This window comes from Adiantum capillus-veneris, chromosome 7, assembly GCF_014529385.1.
Source record: "Adiantum capillus-veneris isolate H3 chromosome 7, ASM1452938v2, whole genome shotgun sequence".
Taxonomy (NCBI): Eukaryota; Viridiplantae; Streptophyta; class Polypodiopsida; order Polypodiales; family Pteridaceae; genus Adiantum; species Adiantum capillus-veneris.
The window spans coordinates 125,511,564-125,525,558 of record NC_140937.1 but is presented as its reverse complement, the minus strand read 5'-3'; positions in this window follow the sequence as shown (position 1 = coordinate 125,525,558).

Below are 13,995 nucleotides of genomic sequence, written 5' to 3'. Positions count from 1 at the left end.
TCTAACTTCTCATTAGCAAGGTTAGATTTGGCTTTGAGCCATCGTTTGTGCTCCTCCTCAGTAGCATGTCCATTGGATTTTATGGAGGTAAGCAATTGTACCTCCGCTGTAAGATGCAGAAGGTATACCTCCCTAGCTTTTCTTGATTCGAGGGCCCAAGGTTTTGATGCTCCGAGCAAAGAGGTCCCACGCATTGTATTTGTTGAGGTCAACATCTTTTTTGAGCTTACCCAATGCTTTCTTGTTGAATAGGTGTGCCCCTGTTACTAATAGTTTTTTCTCACCACTTGGGGTCTGCTGCTCCTCTTTATTCTTCTTTAAATGTATATGCAGAGGAATGTGATCCGAAAGGATTTTTGTTGGGACTACCTTCATCTCCATCAATGACGGTATCCAGTTAGCTTGGTGTGAGGAATAGCATCTGTCTAGCCTGGAGGCAGTGCGGGCATACTGGAGGCTTGTGTAGGTGAAACCAGGCTTGTGTAGGTGAAACCAGGCGTGCTGTTCCATGGGCCAACTTCCCATAAGTTGATCATTGCCCACTTTTTGCACAAACCTTGCCATTTAGACCTTTCTGAGCCAGCCAGCATATTGGAGGGTCCTGTTCTATCCCTGCTCTTTTCTACCATATTAAAGTCGCCAACCAACATCCACTCAAGTATCTCTAAGATGCATCCATAGTTTAGCTCTATCTTTTGCATTGCAAGGGCTGTACACATTCACAATGGTGAAGGGATGCCCTTCCTATCTGACTCTAATCCCCAGGATTCTACAGGATGGGTGGTTAAGAACCAACTTCGTCTTCAATTCTCTGTCCGCAATGCTAAGGAATATAAGCGTTAGCTTAGCTTGCTTGGCTAACTGTTTTTTGATAAGTGTTGGTGGAATCGCTACAGTAATAGCCTCAGCAACCTCCACCTGCTGTGGCAAAGACTTTTTTAAAGCAGAAAAGGCTCGATCTGCCAACCCGTCTTCTACTAGCCCACTGTATTCTGTTTGGGAGCAAGCTCTTTTGTTGTTGTTAGGTCCGGACTCAATCATTTTTTTGACTTCCATGAGCTCTTGTTGAAGTCTAGATTTTGTATTCTGCAGGTTTTTGATATCTGCTTCACTTGACATCCCTTCTGCTGAGCCTTTTCCATAATCCTTAGAGTTAGGCCCCTTGAGTATACTAGCGAACAAAATACTTGGCCTGCGAGTAGCAGATGCACTTGACTCTTTATTTACATCCGCACGGATGGGACCCTGAGGAACCCCGTCTTTGAGGGTTTTTACCTCGAATTTGAACCCTTGCAGTGAGCCCATTTTCTCTCTTGTTTCCTCAGAGGGAACTTCTTCAGTCGAGATAGTTTTGACATCTTTCATGGTTGAAGCCTTTGGCAAGTTGGGGCTTGAAATTTTCGTATCATGCAGCGGTCTCAAGATTGAGCCACTGCCCATATCCATCGGCATGGCTAGCTCCATTTTGGATATTTTCCCTGCCGCTAACATCCTTGAAAATTTGACAATATCCTCACTTGCGACCAGAGCGTTAGGTTCCATTATCAAGTGTCGTAGCCTTACAACCCTTGATTAAGCTCAAGACCTTAAAGGCACATAGACAAAAGAGACATAGAGGTAAAGCTCGCTTGCTTGATATAAACTTAAGGCTAGGTTTTGGAAGCAAAGTGAAACTTGTTAATTTAGATCACCAAACTAGAAAAAAAATATAACGTAGGCAGGAGCTGATTATCCCGAATAATTATTGACAAGAGATAATAATCGTTGTTAAAAACAACAATTATTAGCAAGAACAACAGCGAAAGAGGGAGCCGGGGCGGCGAGAGCACCCGTGAGCGAAGGAAGTGGGAGCTGCACCTGACCACTGGGAGGTGCACTAGGGGAGACAGCAGCACATGCGTGAGTGAAGCTTATCGACGAGTGCTATAAGAGAGCAGCTAACAGGCACTGTCTGGGGCTAGAGGCGCATCAAGTAGCCTTCACTCAATGACGAAGGCACAGTCTATCGAAGACCTCGCATGCCATCGCCCGCCTGGTTCAATCTTAGGGTTCCTGGAGTCGCCATCGCTGATTCTTCCAACACGAATGCGAAGGTTTCTTCCTGTCCCAGATGGTAGACTACCATAGGTTGATGTTTTAAAGAAAAAGGTTCACAGAGCTTTCATTTTGTAAGATTATAATGTGATAGATTGAACCACAACATTGACTGCAAGTGAGACCATTTCCACCACCACTAAATCAAAGGCCTTTTAGGAAGAAGCGTTATGAGGGTGCGCGACAAATCCGGTTTGATGTAAGCGCACCTGACAAATTTTGATATTTACTTTTAAAAAATATAATTTTGAAATTGTCATTATGACCATGAGTAGGACTAGAAAAATACATTTTTCCTAACCGAAGAAAATAAGGACAAACTTGAAATGCTACCAGTTTTCAGGTCAAAATTTGAAGCTTTTGCCGGTATTTACACTAAAACTTGTATAAATCTGCGGGTGTTCTTCGAGGCAAGCTCAAAATCTAGCCGTGATTCGATAAATTTAGCTGATTAAAATTCAATGTACCCCAATAGAGTTTTCCGAACCAAAGAAAATAAGCGCAAACTTGAAATGCTATTGATTTTTAGGTCAAAATTTGAAGCTTTTGCATGTATTTACACTGAAACTCGTGTAAATTTTCTTTAAGGCAAGCTCAAAATCTAACCAAGATTTTATGATTTTCGCCAGTTAAAATACATTCTACCCCGGTTTTTTTCTAACAATGACGGCGGTGAGAACACCTAAAGGTGATTGCACATGCAGAATGCAAACGAAGGATTTTTTTAAAAACATAAAAACCTTCAAATGTAGCCGATGTAGTCGAGGTTGCCGTTTGTCGCCCACAATCCGCGAGCAATCCGCTCACCCACGTCTCCCCGTCCTCGTTGTTGGCTTGTGCGGCTTTCAATGGGCGACCGGGAAAGCGCGAGGCTTCTGGCTTTGAGAGAGCAAGTCGGTGTAGGCTCCCACCAAGTGAATGGAGCGCAATTAGTGGTGTGTTAAGCGGTAGCAAAGGCAGATATTGATGATAGAGAGAGTAAATGCAAGAGATAATTGAGGATTAGAACATAAGTAATGGTTAATAGGAAGAGAGAGCAAGAAAATGACACATATTTTGATGTCGCAAACAACAGAATTCTTCACATTCATGATCTCTGACAACTTTGTTACAATTCGACCGTATATGCCAACGTTGACCTATGCACCTCGATCTGAAACCCTTAATCAAAAATCCCCTAGTTAAAGAACCCCACCCTGTTGACAACAAAATCTCCTTCCCTTTTGATCCCGGTACTTCTCTTGAATCCCTATGTTGTCTTCTTACCCAAGATTCCCCTTTTTAGAAACCCCTTATCAAAAATTCCCTGCCCATTGAAAGCAACTGTCTTGCTTTGTCTTCAGTTCCCTACCCTTTACTTGGCGGCTCTCCTCCGTTCCTACACCACTTTGATTGAGAATGAGAGCGAGAGCAAGAGCTTTCACCTTCCTCTAGAACCCCTTCCTTCGTATGCTTGTTGATCCCAAGAGAGAGAGAATGATAAATTACACTCCAATAGTGAGAATAGCACGACGATGTTGATCTGTTTTGATTTGAGCTCGTACAATAGACTATAGGTGATGATACAGCCCTTAGACCTGCAGATGGTGCAACCCTTCAACTCCTCCCCCGCCTTTCAAGAGCCCCTCCCTCTAGTGACGATCCCTTACTGTCTACTTCTCTCCCTGGAAAGGCTTGGTCGTCCTCCTCTCCTGATGGTGGCTTCTTCTCCCATGAGGCCTCGTCAAAAGCCTCTCCTCCCTGCTCTTAAGTTCACACCCTTGGAGGCCTTGCACTTGTACTCATAACCAGCTGGAACGCCCTCTTTTCTCTGCTCTCGACCCTCCGGCCTCTTTGATAGCGCTAGTCTTCCTCCTTGGAGCCTTTTGGCCTGCTCTCCCTGAGGTGGTGATACCTCCCTTCTCTCCCGGCCGCTCCTGGCTGCCCCACGTTCTCTCCCTCAACCTGCACTATCTACAGCTGGCCGCCTCCATAGCATGCACTGGCGAGGCCCCCCTTGGTCTCGAAAGCGCACCCTGGCAGCCCTCCCCTCTACTCCATACCCTGGCGGCCCCTCCTTCCACTTGTTTATCTGCAGCCTTGTAGCGTGCTCAGGCTTTGCCTCCTTTACCATGCAGAGGTGCCATGCCCCTTGCACCCTCCTCCTCTCGCCATGGCGACCAACCCTCCCTCCATGCACACAGAGCCCCCTTCCACTCCTTGCTTCACCGGTTCTCCCCTTCCCCTCTTTCTATATGTATGCCGCCTCTTCTCCAACGACCAACCAGTAGCGACCTCGCTACTTGTTTCCTTTTTTTTAAAGGGAAAATTACCAAAATACCCCTCTAATTTGAGGAAATTCCCAACATACCCCTCAAATTTCAAAAATTCCCAAAATACCCTTGTATCTATTTTGGTTGGAATGCGCAAGATTTCTTAAGCTTCATTCATTTTTGACAATTGAGATCCGTTTTTGAGTGCAGCATGTAATTTGTCACGTGTTACCATCGCAAAAAAGGCAATTATGTCTAAAAATAATGAAGCAATTCATCTCCAAAGCCTACTTAACCAACTCAAATTGTAGTTTTAGCATCTTGTACAATAGACAATCACTCTTCTTGTGAAGACCTACAGAAAAATTTATTTTTCGAGAAATTTAGTCTCACAACCAGGGGTATTTTGGGAATTTTGGAAAATTTGAAGGGCATTTTGGGAATTTATGACAAAATATCGGGGGCATTTTGGGAATTTTTGAAATTTGAGGGGTATTTTGGGAATTTCCCCTTTTTTTTAATATAGCCATGCAAAAAACTAAAATTGGCCTCCGGCCACTTGCCTCTAAAGCGCAAGTATATCTTCCCTTCGCACTTGGCAAAGCACGACAATTCATGAAGCTGCAAGAGACCACAATTTGGACAAGCTCCTCAAGCATAGAATATTCTCCAAAGGTGTAGCACATATACTTGCTGACCCAAGCTTTGTTGAAATTTTTTTTTTTTCCGTTACAGCGCCACATTTGGCATACATAGCAACTAAGGTTATGCTAAGCATAACCGATGCTTTTGAAGTGCACCACTTTTGACATACGTCTCGGTCAAAGCATTGCCGTGCACAACAGTTTTGGCATACATCCCGGCCAACTTCAATAAGCCATATCTCCGCACTCCAGATCCCGATTGACATGCTGTCAACTCCTGTTGACTCCATTCTTCACACACTTCTCGTAAGAACTCTGATAAGCACCCAAAACTCTCCGATGGCACATCTCCCAATCCGACCATTCCGCCCCAGAATCGGCCCCCATCCCAACTTTGACAGCTCATAGCTTGCTACACCGGACTCCGATTGCCAAACGGGAAAGACCGATAGGATCCACAACTTGAGCACTTCAACTTTATCCACAAACATCAGCTCTGATCATTCACTTGTACCTGTCCAATCCGTCGGGATGATCTGCAAAGCATTCCAACCTCACACTGGCATATCTTTCTCTATGTAGCTTCATTTGTCACGCCGTCTAGGCTAGCATGGAAAGCACCTTAAGAACCACCATCTTGCTCATAAAACTAACACTTTGGGAACTGCTATCCATCACCTTGTTTAGGCCCTCCTAGAGCCTTTCTGGCCTTTGAAAACCACAGTTAGCATACATGTCAAGCATCTGATGACATAATCAAATCCAAGCATAAACCATATTTTGCTAAAAACTTCCGAATGTCTTTTAGTATTGCTTTTTCTCACCGTGCCCGCAAAGCGGCACGACATCATCACTTGCCTTCACCTCCCACCGACTCCTTGCTTAATTCACCGACCGCTTGCCTTCTCTTGTCATAATACTCAATATCTAATTCTCCTAAATGATTTTCTCATGTTAAACTGATCATTTAATATGGGGAAGTGCCAGGGGAGAAAAAGCTAGAATATTGGTTAAGCTAGCAGATCGGCAACAGTAGGGATCCAAGGAGGGAAATTAGGGATCCAAAGGGGGGGCCATCTGTAAAAGAGCCATGTGCAACAATGGGCTTAAAAGACCCTAAGGTTCAGCCCATTAAGACTTCCAAAATACTAAGGTTCCAAAATTCAAAGGTTGTGTCCAAAGGTCAAACATTAGGGGAATTGGATGCTTTGTGTGTGTCCCAAAAGTCTTTGCAATCCCTACATAGGAGGGGGCGAGCCTTGCAAGTAGGGGATGAGAGAGAAACACACACACACACACACACACACACACACACACACACACACACACACACACACACACACACACACACACACACACACACAAGCTCCCTTTACACAAATGGAATGAGGGACACATGTCAACTCCCTAGCCCAGATGCTCACAAGGTGTACCCAATTCCTATTGGATGGCCTTGGAGGTGGACCAATGAGAATTAGGCTAAAGTAAATCTAGTTTAATTAATTTAAAAACATTTAATAAAAGAACCAATAAGAATTAAGCTCTCTAGAAAACTATTGGATAGTCTCCCAAGGAGACCAATGAGCATTTAGCAGCCCAATGGCTTGCTTGATTCCTTTCTAGATTCTTAGGCCAATCAATGAGACGGTCTATCAACTCAAGTTGCCCAGTCATTGGCTCATACACAATGCTTTCCATGTGAGCCTACTAAAGCCTTACAAAGGAGAGCCACCTCAAGAACCAACTATTGAAGACCCACCGGAGATCGAGGACCAAGAAGAGGTGCTGCAGCCCGAGTCCATTCTCCGACATGAAGACAAGGTACTAAGAGGCAGTAAGACTATCCGCCGGCAGTAAGACTATCCGCCGATATTTTATTAAGTTTAAGAATTATCCTTTTGAAGATGCTAGACATTAGGAAAAATATGAACCCTCTAGGGGCCCTTTGGGATTAAGGTTAATTAGAGGCAAGCCAATGAGAAGAGGGTGGTGGACACACTCTATGCCTTCAAAAATGTAGGGAGACAAAGTAGTTTTACACTTCTTAAATGGAATCTTACCTAGTGAGAAGGTGGGGGGGGGGGGGGGGGGGGGGGGGGGGGGGGGCCATATGGAACCTCCAACTTCCCTCCTTTTTTATCCGGTTCTGAAAAAATCCCAAAAATTTGAAATTTTTCAAAATTTTCAAAACTCAAATTTCATCTTCTGAAAACCTCCCTAAAACTATTTTATGGTCAAAAAAGCATTTTTTTGATCTCAAGAAGTCAAAACGTGCATCCAAAAACCCTAAAATTCAATTTTTTTAAAAAACTTTTGAAAAATCGTTTTTTGCTATCCAGAGCTCCCCCAAAAGTAGTTATTAGGCAAAAAGTGATTGTCTCTCTCTAGAACTCCTTTTCCAACCCCTCCTTGGTTGCAACCATCACACTCATCCTCTATTCCAACACACAATCTCTCTCTCTCTCTACACCATCTCCATTGCTGCAGCAAGGAAGCTCCTCTCTCCTCCCCTACCACCTTCCATTGCCACACCAAGCAAGGGTTATCCACCTTCTCCTCCCATTGCCACACCAAGCAAGGGTTATCCACCTTCTCCTCCCATTGCCACAAGGGTTAACCACCTTCTCATATCACTTTATCCCACCTACATTGTAGCAACAAACAAGGTCTTTCTCCTCCTCCTAGTTTTCTTTGCTCAACCATGGCCAACTCTACTTCGCAAAGGTGGGCAAAGGATGAGGTCACAGCAGTTGCATGCCATAACACTAGAGGTGTAGATGATGAGTGGGTGCCACAAGAGTTCACCAAAGGTGCTTGGGTATACATGCAACCATCTGCTATTGGCCCTCATCGTGTGCAGAATCGTGCAAACTTGGATCTTCATTGGAAAGGAAAGCTCCTTGGCTTCAAGAACCGCAAAGACAAGGGGACCGTAGCTATTGTGCAACATGTTTTCTCAATGTCAACCATGCACTTGCAACAACCACCTCGATTTCCAACACATTGTAAGTACATGTTTTGAGAATACAAAGCTAGGTGTGAAATCACAGTGTAATGTTAATATGGATTCATACTTAACATTTGTCATGCATTTATAGTCATATTTCCATCCACGTTGGCGGAGGAGCAACCACTACATAGTCTCTCCGGCACATTCAATGCTATACATGCGGATATTGGAGCAATAATGTTCCCACATCTTTGCCCAACCAAACTGGTTCAAAGAAGGATTTTCTTCTATTCTCACTCCTATATTGTCCCTACTTCTACACAAGCGTTTGGAACTCTTGACCCATCAAAGTAACTTCCTTATTAAGTATGGAGTGGCCGGTCCCAGATTTGTGGTCGGTAGCATCTTTCAAGCAAAAGATGATAATGGATGTCCAAAACTCTTTGAAATACTCTAAAGCTTCTAAGTCTGTGGGCTTGAGTTGGTGTTTGCCTATTCATTGTTTTGTGCACATTTTTAAAGAGTTTAGATTTGTGGAGACTACCACAATGCTTGTATGTAAAGATGCGCATTACGAGAAATTAGGAAGGCTTTTAGAAGAGGAATGGGGTTTTGTGGAGGGCATGCACAACGGGGACCGGTACCGTTGTAAGGTTGGAGCTTCAGGTATTGGAATGCGCTATTTGAAATCCCGCACCTCCTTGTACATATGATTTCACTATGATCGTTGGATGTGCAAGCTTGGAGTGTGGACTCCCTTACAGAGTGTAGACGGCACTATTGCAAGCTTTGACATTGCACTGAAGATGCCCAACGATGCTTTGGAGGCAGTCCAAGTGAACAAGCATTGGACTCTCAGTAATGTTCAAGAACATTTGGTTATTATGGGTTTTGAGGCCCTTCAACAAGCACAATTTCGTTTACAAGGTCACAGGGTGAGAATCCTTCCACCACATTTTCAATACATCATGGTTTGTCGATCATTGGATGCTTATTGTAATGAATGTCCGCAGATTGGGAAGAGAATGGAAGACAAATTGAAGGTCGAGGAGGACTGGGGGATAGATGGAACTATGCTATCGATCTTATAACTTTGTAAATCTTGCAATTTTCATATTGATCCCCGCTGTAATCAACATGATTTGCTTCGGCAAATCATGCCTTTGAATATAATTTTTTGCATTGGGATGAGAAATCATTTTTTGGTGAAAGTGCCTTTTTTTTAATGTCTTAAAAAAAGGGTCCATTATAAAAGGGGGGCCACCTAACTCATTCACTATTTTCACTTTTGCAACTCTTGAGCTCCTCCGCTCTCTATCTACACCCCAGGCTAGACATGGATGCTGCCACAGCCTCTGCATCTGCACCCACGTCCACCCCTTTGTCACGCTTCATCCTCTTCCTCGAGGACACCAAATACAAAGGGAATTTGGACCTCCACACCTTTTTTACTCATCTCCCTGACCTTGACGCCACAGTTGCCCTTCACATGGATGCATTTGAGGAGATTTTTGCGTTCATGTTGGAGCACATCATAAAATATTCTGTATCTATCCCCCACATGCAGGGATCTGGGTGCCTTGCAATCTTTTGTGCTATATACACAAAGGTGATCGCCCATTCTCCAAGCGGTTGCAACGATTCCAAGCAATTGCAACCGATGCAGGCCATTACTTGGACGAGCAAGCCCCTGGGGTGTCAGCGCTCAAGAAGCGCAAGTTGGGGGTGGAGTACCTTTCTCGGCTCGCAACATTTATCTTCTTAGTGAGCGAGGAACCGGATCTGGAGGAGCTCCGCTTACCACACCTTCAAGTTGGGTCCTTTATCAAGGACACCAAGGAGCAGCAGGTTATATCCATGAACCCTGCAGCGGAAGGAAAAGCACACCGGCTCGAGTATCCTAGGGGTCTTGAGGAAGTGGTTGAGAAATCCATAGTTGCGGCTAGCCCTAGTGACACTCCAGTGCCACTACCACTGACGGATGTGGCTATCCTAGAGGTAGAAATAAGCCGCTTCTCCTCAGTGTTAGTGGATGGGGAGGAGTATGTGTTCCTGCATGATTTGGAGAAAGCATTTGGCATGCGCATGGATGAATTCTTGAGCATGCTATGCAACAGCAGCAAATGTCCCTTAGACAATACGCCAGATGCCCTAGAAAGCAAGCTCTTGCCAGATGGGGACTCTGTTGTTGACACTATTGCAGTTGTATGTGCGGAGGTCCTTGCAGCAGAGCAGTTGCACATGGCCGATGAAGATTTCCAAGCCACGCAAGCCAAGGTTGAGGCTGCTAGGATGTCTATGCCATTATGCAACCTCTCATCTGATGATCCAAAGCTCGTATCTGTGGTGCATGGGAGCATTGACTTGGATGCAAAGGGCAACAGGGAGGAGGACGACAAGGAGCAGGAGGTAAACTGTATCCTAATTTTCATGTTACTATTTTATCCTTCATTGTCTTTTTTCTCAACCTTCATCGGTTTATGACAGGATGTTGTGGAGGTTGATGATTTTGCTGCAAGGACGGGTGGCAAGCGGACTGGCTTTGGACCTCAAGCTTCCCTTGTGCATTACCTAGGACAACTCCCCCCTGGCGATGAGGCCATTATCCATAATGAATTTACTCCCCAAGCCCATTTTATGACTTGGTCGTTAAAATCTTTGAGCAAGTTTTTGTGTTTGAGCACCATTGCTTAAACTGCGCATCAAGTGTTCCTAGTGCGTAGATCCCTTGTATGCACAGTGTTTGGCACTGGCTTTCGTGGTAAAGTGCTTGCCCAGATAGGGATACATGCTTCCATTGGCTCAACTGACCCAAAGGCCATAGCGCAGTCCCTCTTGACTGGGGAGTTTCCTTACGCGCAAAATAGGCGCCAGGAAATGATCAAAAAAATTATGAACTCCTCAGATACATGATGTAAAATCACCGTTTTGGAAGGAATAAAAAATATTTGAAATTGTCTCTCTATATTGCAAATTCTTTTGAATGTGATTTGTCAATCTTCAAAATTGTTTCAATTGGTGATATGAATTTTTTTATAATTGGTGACTTTGTAATTTCAAGTTCTGTATGTAATTGCAATCAATTTCAGTAAATTTGTGCTTTTTAAGTACCCTTGGGGGTAGATAAGCCTATAAGGGCCAAAAAAAAGCCTGGCCACAAGGGCGCGCAAATGGCCCATCCATCAATTTTGGATGGGCCATTTACGCGCCCTTGTGGCCGGCTTTTTTTTGCCCCTATTAGGCTAATCTACCCCCTAGGATACCTACAAAGCACAAATTGATTGCAATGGATTGGTTTTGCATCACTCATTTAGATGCACCCTTTTTATGGCAATTCCAGCATATGTTCACACTCAAGGACACTAGACAAGGTGAAATCAATTATGAGATGAAGTTTCCAGCACACTATCACCTGCTTCATCTATACCTAGTACACCCCTGCACCAAAAAGTCCAATTACATTGGACATTTGAAAATTCCAAATTACTGTTGCATAGACACTTGGTTTCACAATATGTTATTTATTTTTATATCCTATAGGAAATTCAAAGCTTGAAATGGCCAAAAAAGGGTGTCCACAAGGATCCATGTAAAATAATGATGCAAAACCAATAGGTTTTAGTAAATTTGTGCTTTGTAGGTATCCTAGGGGGTAGATAAGCCTACAAGGGGCAAAAAAAAGCCTGGCCACAAGGGCGTGCAAATGGCCCATCCATCAGTTTTGGATGGGCCATTTGCGTGCCCTTGTGCCAGGCTTTTTTTTGTCCCTAGTAGGCTAATCTACCCCCTAGGATACCTACAAAGCACAAATTTATTGCAATGGATTGGTTTTGTATCATTCATTTAGATGCACCTTATAGGTTTATCTACCCTCAAGCGTACTTAAAAAGCACAAATTTACTGAAATTGACTACAATTACATACAGAACTTGAAATTACAAAGTCATTTCATTACAAAGATAGTAGACACAGTAGACACAACTGTTGATCATATTGTCATTGGAAAGTCAAATCATTACAAAGATAAGGGTGTGCAATACAAAAAGAGGGGTAACTTCGGCTAATGCTCGAAGCCTCGTCGCAATCGATGTGCAAGCTGCATATCTTTTGGCTGTATTGTCACTCGCTTTGCATGTATGGCGCATAGGTTGGTATCTTCCAACACCGAAATGATGTGGGCCTCTGCAGCTTCTTGAATAGCCTCTAGAGCTATTGCTATCATTCTATACTGATTTCCATAGCTTTGAAGCACCTCCTTCACAGTGCGAGCAAAGGGGGCGCGTCGAATCAAAAGCTCCATCGTCTTTTGGTAGTGGCGGATTTCTGCAAATGCCCTTGCTATTTTTGGGCGCCGCTGCGGTTGTCTTGGGGGCACTTGCACATTTGCTGGCGGGCGGCGTTTAGGCTTCTTGAAAAACTTAGACTTGCGCATGTTTACATGCTTAGGGGCTGGTTCTGCAGCCTCTTCTGATTCTTCCTCTTTCCTTTGCTGCCGATCTTGTCGTGTGGGGAGAGCTCCCTGGCCTCCAGGCAATGTCTTCCCCCCAACGGCCACCCGGTGTGTGCGCGGTATTTTTTCTCGCAGCCATGGTGGCTCACTCTCTGATTCAGTGTCTGTATGGACCACCCGAGTCCTGGATGGTCCTGCTTGTGATTGGTGGCGCGACGGCTGCTCCCTATCGGACTCTATTGTTTGCTGGCCCTCTTCTTCTCTCCAGCGCTAGGCACTTTGCTTCATTCTCCTTCTAGGTGTTATATCTTGAGGAGGTGGAGATTCAACAGTCCTCGATGACTCTCGTGCCCTACCACCATGCCCACTACCAGATGAGTTCCTGGAACGACCAGGCGTTCGTGGCCGTTTTCTTGTGCCTTTAAGCCATGACGGCTTCTCACATCCTTGGAGGGTATTTTTGTTGGCAGGTGGATGCTCTTTCACGGTTATTTTGGTGCGCGCCATTTCGTTGGTAAGAGCTCACCAGTTCTTAAGAAATGAGTGGTTTATGAGAGCATGCAATATTTATAAGGGCCCATTTAAAAAGGGCCCTGTTCACACTAATTTTTTTTTTAAAAGTATTATTTTTAAAATAAATATGTCGCTAAGAGTTGGACCTTGCGTTCACGTTTAGTGACCCGCGCAGTATCCACTTTGATCCTTGTCGCACTCTGCATCGCCGCCATGCAGCATGCTTGGTGGGACCTTGCGACATTTGCCACTTGTTGCTATGCTCTTGACGACTCCATTTCCACACTTCAATAGCAATCTTGGATTGTCGCGCACGCTCCATTGTGAGCTTACGAGAAAATGTTGTGCGAAAAAACCAATTGAACATCTCCTCCAAATAATTGGATTGCACCATTCCACCACCATGTCGAGTATTTTTGAAGTACACTCCCCTTGCTCGATAATGGGACTTCTCCATGCCTTGAGTGCTAAAAATTTCAAGCGATCCATACTTGTGCAGAAAAAATGCACCATGTAAGATATGCTGTTCACATGAGTAAACGATCCACATTATTAAATAAAAACAATCCCTTGTAATGAATACACCATGTCAAATGACTTACCATGTAATGTGTGATGTTATTTTCACCCCAAGAAAGGGTGAAGACCTTAGTAAAATCCGCCAAGGATTCTTGAAATGATTGGCGTTGTTCTTCTGTTGTGCTGTTAAGGCCCATAAGCTTGACCATTTTATCAAAATGTGCCCAAACTTGATTGCGCTTGTTTGCAAGCTCGCCATTTGAATCATTGTCGGTAGTAGCTTTGCATAACTCCTTCCAAAGCTCCCAAAGGTTACCTGCCTGTTGGTTGGAGCTGTTTTGAGCATCATATCGACTTGGCTTTCCTTGGGAAATTTTCTTCAAAAAGTGTCTAGCTTTTTGTCCACTCATTGACACTTGTTGAGCAATTTCATGGGCCTCCCCTGTGTTTTTTGCAGCAACGATAGACACATTTCCACCGTGACAGCCAATGGAATTCAAGAGTACCTCCACTCTTTCGATCGCTTCCTGAGACTTTTCCAACGGTTTCATTGTGAAAGCATAGTCAATGTGG